Raw genomic sequence first — 6,022 nt, forward strand, 5'->3', positions numbered from 1 at the left:
TGGTAACACAAACACAAGTCATACATCATTCACAATCCACACAATCAACAACCAACACAACATACAATATGCTCACAAACAAATGATAAAACTGTCTAAAAAATAATACAAAACATACTAATAAAACATAATTCAATACATCCAAAAGTAAAATATCAAGTACTGACAATCATAAACATTTAAAAGTATTGACAAGTGAAAGTCAAATATAAAATATCCAAACTTACCATAATACATCACCTACACATATATCCAAATATAATTCTGTAAAAGTCAAATATAAAAGATTATAATCAGACTGAATCGATATAAATGTAATATATAACTAAAAAATTGTAATATATAACTAATTTTACATGTAATAAAATATCTAGATTATATTGTAGATATCCAATGATAGTACGATGGTGAATGTATCAAAATGAACTCTTGAAAAATATAATACAATTTAAGATAAATATCTAAGAATATCCAAATAGAATAATTATATTTCACTTAATTAATGTATGATAAATTAAAACTACTACAATATACTTTAAGCATACAACTACTAAAATTGAGGATGATATGCCAACTATGGCTTGGTTATTGGTGTCAAGGATAGTTAATCAATCAAATAAGACATTGTTAGTAGATCAATAATCTAGCTTCTTTATTTTTTCTACTTCCAGTATCATGGTTAAAGTATGCAATAGCAACCCCTAATACACATATGAGACATGCATTCCATAACAAAATTTAGACTAGATGATTTCACACAAGAGAATAGAATAACAAATAGGATGATTGCACTAAGAAAAAAATTAAGTTGTAATTAAACATACCTCAGAAAAATCTAATCATCAATAGGGTCTAATGGGTCTCGAGTCTCCTGTGACTCAATACCATGCTCTGACTGGGGCTCCTGTGACTGGGGTTGTTGTGATGGGTCCCATCTAGCAATGATTGCTTGCATCTGGGCCAATGCCTGCTCCTGAGCAGCCCACTTCTTCTCCCACCTTTGATCCATGGTAGTTATCTGAGTCTTCAATTCTTGGTTTTCTTTTCTTAATGACTCCATCTCAGAAGAAGAAGAAGAAGAGGAACTCACACGACCCCTAGGAGTCCTCAAGCGATCAAATACCATCTTGGTCTGGGAGCCAAGGCCGTAGAGGGAGGAGTTCTTTGTCCTTCCACCCACAACATTATAATAAATTTCGTTTATTTCCTGGGTGAATAGATCCTGTGACTCCCCTCCCCCTAGTGGTGGCTGAGATGCTTGAGCAACCCTGCTTATCATTTCCTCCTGTGTAAAAAAAAACACAATTATTAAAGTTAACTAATCATTATTAAAGATTAAATATAAATTGCAAGTTAATAATTCAAACCCCAATGTTCTTTGATTGAAGATCTACATATGTACCATCCTTTCTCTTGTAAGTTTTAAGAAATACCTCCAGGCAAGTGGGTTGTCTTTCTAAAGAACGCTCCTGCATGCACAAATAAATTGGGTCACAAATATACAAGCTTGTTAATAATAAAAATTTAATTTACAAAATATTAAATTCAATTCACCAGATCTATAGCGTGCTCCACAATAGATCGCGATCCTGATGTATGCAGAGCAGATCCAGTACTCGGGCCACATGGCTCTGTATTCCTATTTTCTCGTGCTTTTAGAGCCTTTGTCTGCCATCTTTCGGCAGACCAAGTGGCTGTCCATGCATTCCAAATCTCATCGGATACATAAGCTGGTCTAGTGTCATCCTTTCTCATATAATATAAAAGGTCTTTGTATAACTTGGCATAGTAGATATTCCAAGTCGCTACAAATTCTGCCTCGTGTCCATCCTCTCATGTATATTTTTTCTATAATTAGAAATTAAAAATTTAGTATATTAAAGAATAAATATATTTTACATATTCAAGTTACTTACCACAAATTCTTTATAATAAAAATCTTTAGTCTCACTATCTACATGTCTCCATGTAGTACCAACAATGCAGACTCTTTCTTTAAATTTTCTTGTAATGTATGTGGATACTCGATGGCCGTCAGGAGTAAATCTGCATATAAACAATTTTAAGACATAAGATATATATTTAAAAAAAGAACATTAATTACTAATAATTAAAAAATACTTATGACTCTCCAACAACCCTAAGAACTGTAGATCCACGAAGTGGTGGTGCTGGATGATCTGCCTGGTCTAGTGACGAGGATCAACTTGTATGCCCTCGTTATCTTCTTCCTTCTAACCTAGTCTAGTAGTTCAATCATGATAAATTTAGTTAGTTTCATTCACTAGTCCTAAGATAATCGGTCTAGTCCCACAAAATTTTTCCATATTCTCATTATCTTCTTCCTTCTAACCTCATCGAGTAGTTCAATGATGATAAATTCAGTTAGTTTCATTGACTAGTCCTGAGGTGATCAGTCCGAACTCATAAAATTTTTTCACTTGTTACCAAAGTAAATTGGGAAGCGAGCACGACAAGCAATCTAAAAGTCTAGTATCGTTTGGTTACACATCCCATTTAGAGGAAAAATTCCTATAAATAACTTATAGTTAGGGATCGAACTGGGAGTACCTGACTAATAACCTAGATATTCTACCGCAATACCATAACCTTGGGGATAGTCGAGTAGTCGTTATCAATGGTAATGATTGTCACCCTAGTCGAGTGTGTCATGTAGGTTCTCAGTAGCGATAACAATGAATATCCAATATATATATATATATATAACAAATATAAATTAAGAACTAGTTTTTGGATAGTAACTTATCCTTCTCTCAAATAGAACCATTAATATGGAGCTGTATTTGGACGATGATTCAAAGTTGGATTTCTTTGCGTAGAATTAGCCAAATTAGACCACTCTAACTAAAAGTAGCCAAAGTTGACGTGAGTGATTTAGACAATGTAACTAGACACAATTCTCTTTGATTTGATCAAGAGGTACACAAGTTTGAATCATAAACCTATTGATCAATTTATATTGCATGAAAAAAAAATCTATATAGATAAGTACATTCTTTGAAATAAAAGGAATAGATCAATCCATGTCTTCTCCCTTCACTTGAGTTTTGTTCATAGTTGTAGACTTACCTCCATGTTTATAATGCATAAAAAAAATTATATTGAGTGCACTTTGAAATAAATATGGATCAACTATTTCATCATATTTCTCCTCTCATCGATGATAAACAAAATCAAGTTCAATATGTTTTTAATGCAGTATACCTTTCTATCATGTGCTTGCCGATCGCCACCGATTTTTATCAAAATCGAGTATATAGTTGGTACAACAACAATCATCTCTCTACCGTGCTAATTAAGATTTGAACATCCTAATGTATTAAATATAACAATAATAACAATCAAATTATCTCACTAAGCAGGATTGATTATATTATATAGATCCTCCAATATATTCCTTGCACAAAGTGCACACCCACATGCACAACATTTTATGATTCAACTCTATCCTTTCTTGACTCGAATAACTTAGTGTATCAGCAACACTTTTAGGGTTAATACATGGGCTAGATTTGATAAGGAGGATGAGAGAAGGCAAGGGCAATGACTTGTGGAATAATGAGGCTTGTAGTGGTCATATATCACATGGACAAAAGAAATTTCCTACTATGACAACTTCACATGCCATCCTCTTCCTTCGCACGTGATACGACGAGTAAAGTTGAATCCTTAAAGTCAGGTTCGATGCTAAGAAAGTCAGTTAATGTGATGGTTAAAGTTAGAAAGAGATTAACTTTCAGGTCGTAATGATGCCATGTCGAAATAAGTTTAGTGCACCGTCAAATACTCCGACCGATTGGACCAAAAGACCGATCAAATACGCTAGACATATTGCTCGACTAGACCGAACTCTATACTCAAGTACAGAGGCTAAATACAAGATAAACCCCTGACATAAAGTCCGATCGGACATATTGTCCGAGCGGATTCCGAACCCCGAGCATAAACCCGATCGACTCAAAGGTCGATTGAAACTTAGGAGCTCAACTCCCCACTTCTCCAAATCCAAGGCTCTTAACTTACATACGCTCTACCCCAGAGCTGGTCAGACCTCTAGCACTCAACTTCCCATGCATGGACATTACCCTCAGCTTATATCTGCTCGGCCGAGCACCGATCAGACATCTAGGGCCTAATTTTCCACATAAGTATGACTCCTAGTCTACAGTCATCCGACCCAGTGTCGGTTGGACTCTCTTTAGGAGATATCATTGTTAGAGAATCATAATAACTTATCAGGGAATATGTCATTATTCTGACATATGTATGCAATGGAGTTTTCCTTCGTCTATAAGAAGGTTGTCGTATATACTCCACCACTCGACATACTTTGATACCATATATTCTCTACCACCTCATTAATACGGAGGTTATGAGAGGCGGTATAAAAAAGGGGTTTTCTTCATTGGCTAGGTACGCGCATGAATGCATACGCATCCGTAGACACATGTATCTACTATTGTTCTACTACTCATCGTCTTCTCTATTTTGCTTGGCTATTGTTCTGACTTGAACATCGGAGTGTCTATGCCATGGACCCCTTCTCTGGTTCTTGTTCTAACATTTTTGTTGGCTTTGTCTGGTGGTACGCACAGGTTCGCTCGGTGTCACTTTATTTCGGCTCATAGTTTTTACACGGTCAACATCCAAGCCACCTCGACACCCCCTAGCCAACACGTAATTTCTCCCACTTTTAGACATGATCAAATTTGGCGTTGTCTATAGTAACTTCACCTGAATTTGAAACGCGGAGATGGAAGAGGCTGGAAGACTCACTACTGTTACCTTGTCACAAGAAGACTTGAAGCTGCTAATAGCTGCATGAGCGCAGAAGTTAGTGCAGCAACAACAGACAGTAGCGGGGTGTCTGATAAGCGCGCAACTGTCACTTGTGCTGGATCAAATTAATTCATTTATACTCAACGAAACCCCTTAACCTACACTAAGGTAGTATAGTAGAGGATCGGGTCGTCTCTCACGTGGAACCAGTGATAGGACGTTTGCTCTCAGACGAAATCGAATAATGGGGTTTTGTTTTAGAATTTCTACACCTAATGCAAATAAGGAAATCCTAACTAACCATCAAATATGAATTCACAACGCAGTGTCACTCTACACTGTGAGGATCCTTTCTATAGAAGAAACATGCATAAAGAAAGAAACAGTTAAGCAAAAGCAATTGACTAAACAAACTTAAGAACAATTAAACAAAACCTAATTATGCATAAAAGCTAAACCTGTAGTACATTGTCACCTTATGATACAAGATCAACAATCATACATAAATCAAGCTAACATGCATTAATGAACTAAACAAAGTGCATACTATCAATCTAAGAAGCACAGAAAAACATAACAACCTAATTAAGCAAGAAAGTAAACTAAATTAACCTCAAACAATTAACATGAAGGTAAACTAACAACTAAGCAATTCAAACATGAATCAAAACAAAAACTACACTATCCAAAATGCATACGAAGAAAGACAAAACAAATCAAACATGGAAACAAACTAAGTTAAACAACCAAATCCACTCCTCCTCAATCATAAACCAATTCAACTATCCTTTGTCGTCGAACCAAGGGCCCAGATTTGGAACGCCATCACTGGTGAACAACAACACCACACAACTGACCTCTGATCATTGCTCGCAATAATGTCACAAAATTGATAGACAGAATTGGATGGTCACTGCTTCCGGAACGTCGTCCACAAGTGAAAGCTCCATAGCAGCATAGTGATGGATTTAGAGAGGCTTCTGCTTGCCAGAGGAGAACGCTCCACCACAAGAGAACCCTAGATCCATGCTGTTGTTCGCTCAAAGAATCAAATGAAGAGGTACTCGTCGCTTGCCAGCGCAGAATGCTCCGCCGGAGAAGACGAGCCCTAGTAGAAGTCGTCGTTGCTCACAGGAGTTGCCAGAGTTGTTACCGTAGCCGGATCGGAGAAGATCGCACGAAGAGGGAAAGGGGGTGTCAGGCGTGCGAATAAAAGGTAAGG

Source organism: Zingiber officinale, chromosome 9A, assembly GCF_018446385.1.
Source record: "Zingiber officinale cultivar Zhangliang chromosome 9A, Zo_v1.1, whole genome shotgun sequence".
NCBI lineage: Eukaryota > Viridiplantae > Streptophyta > Magnoliopsida > Zingiberales > Zingiberaceae > Zingiber > Zingiber officinale.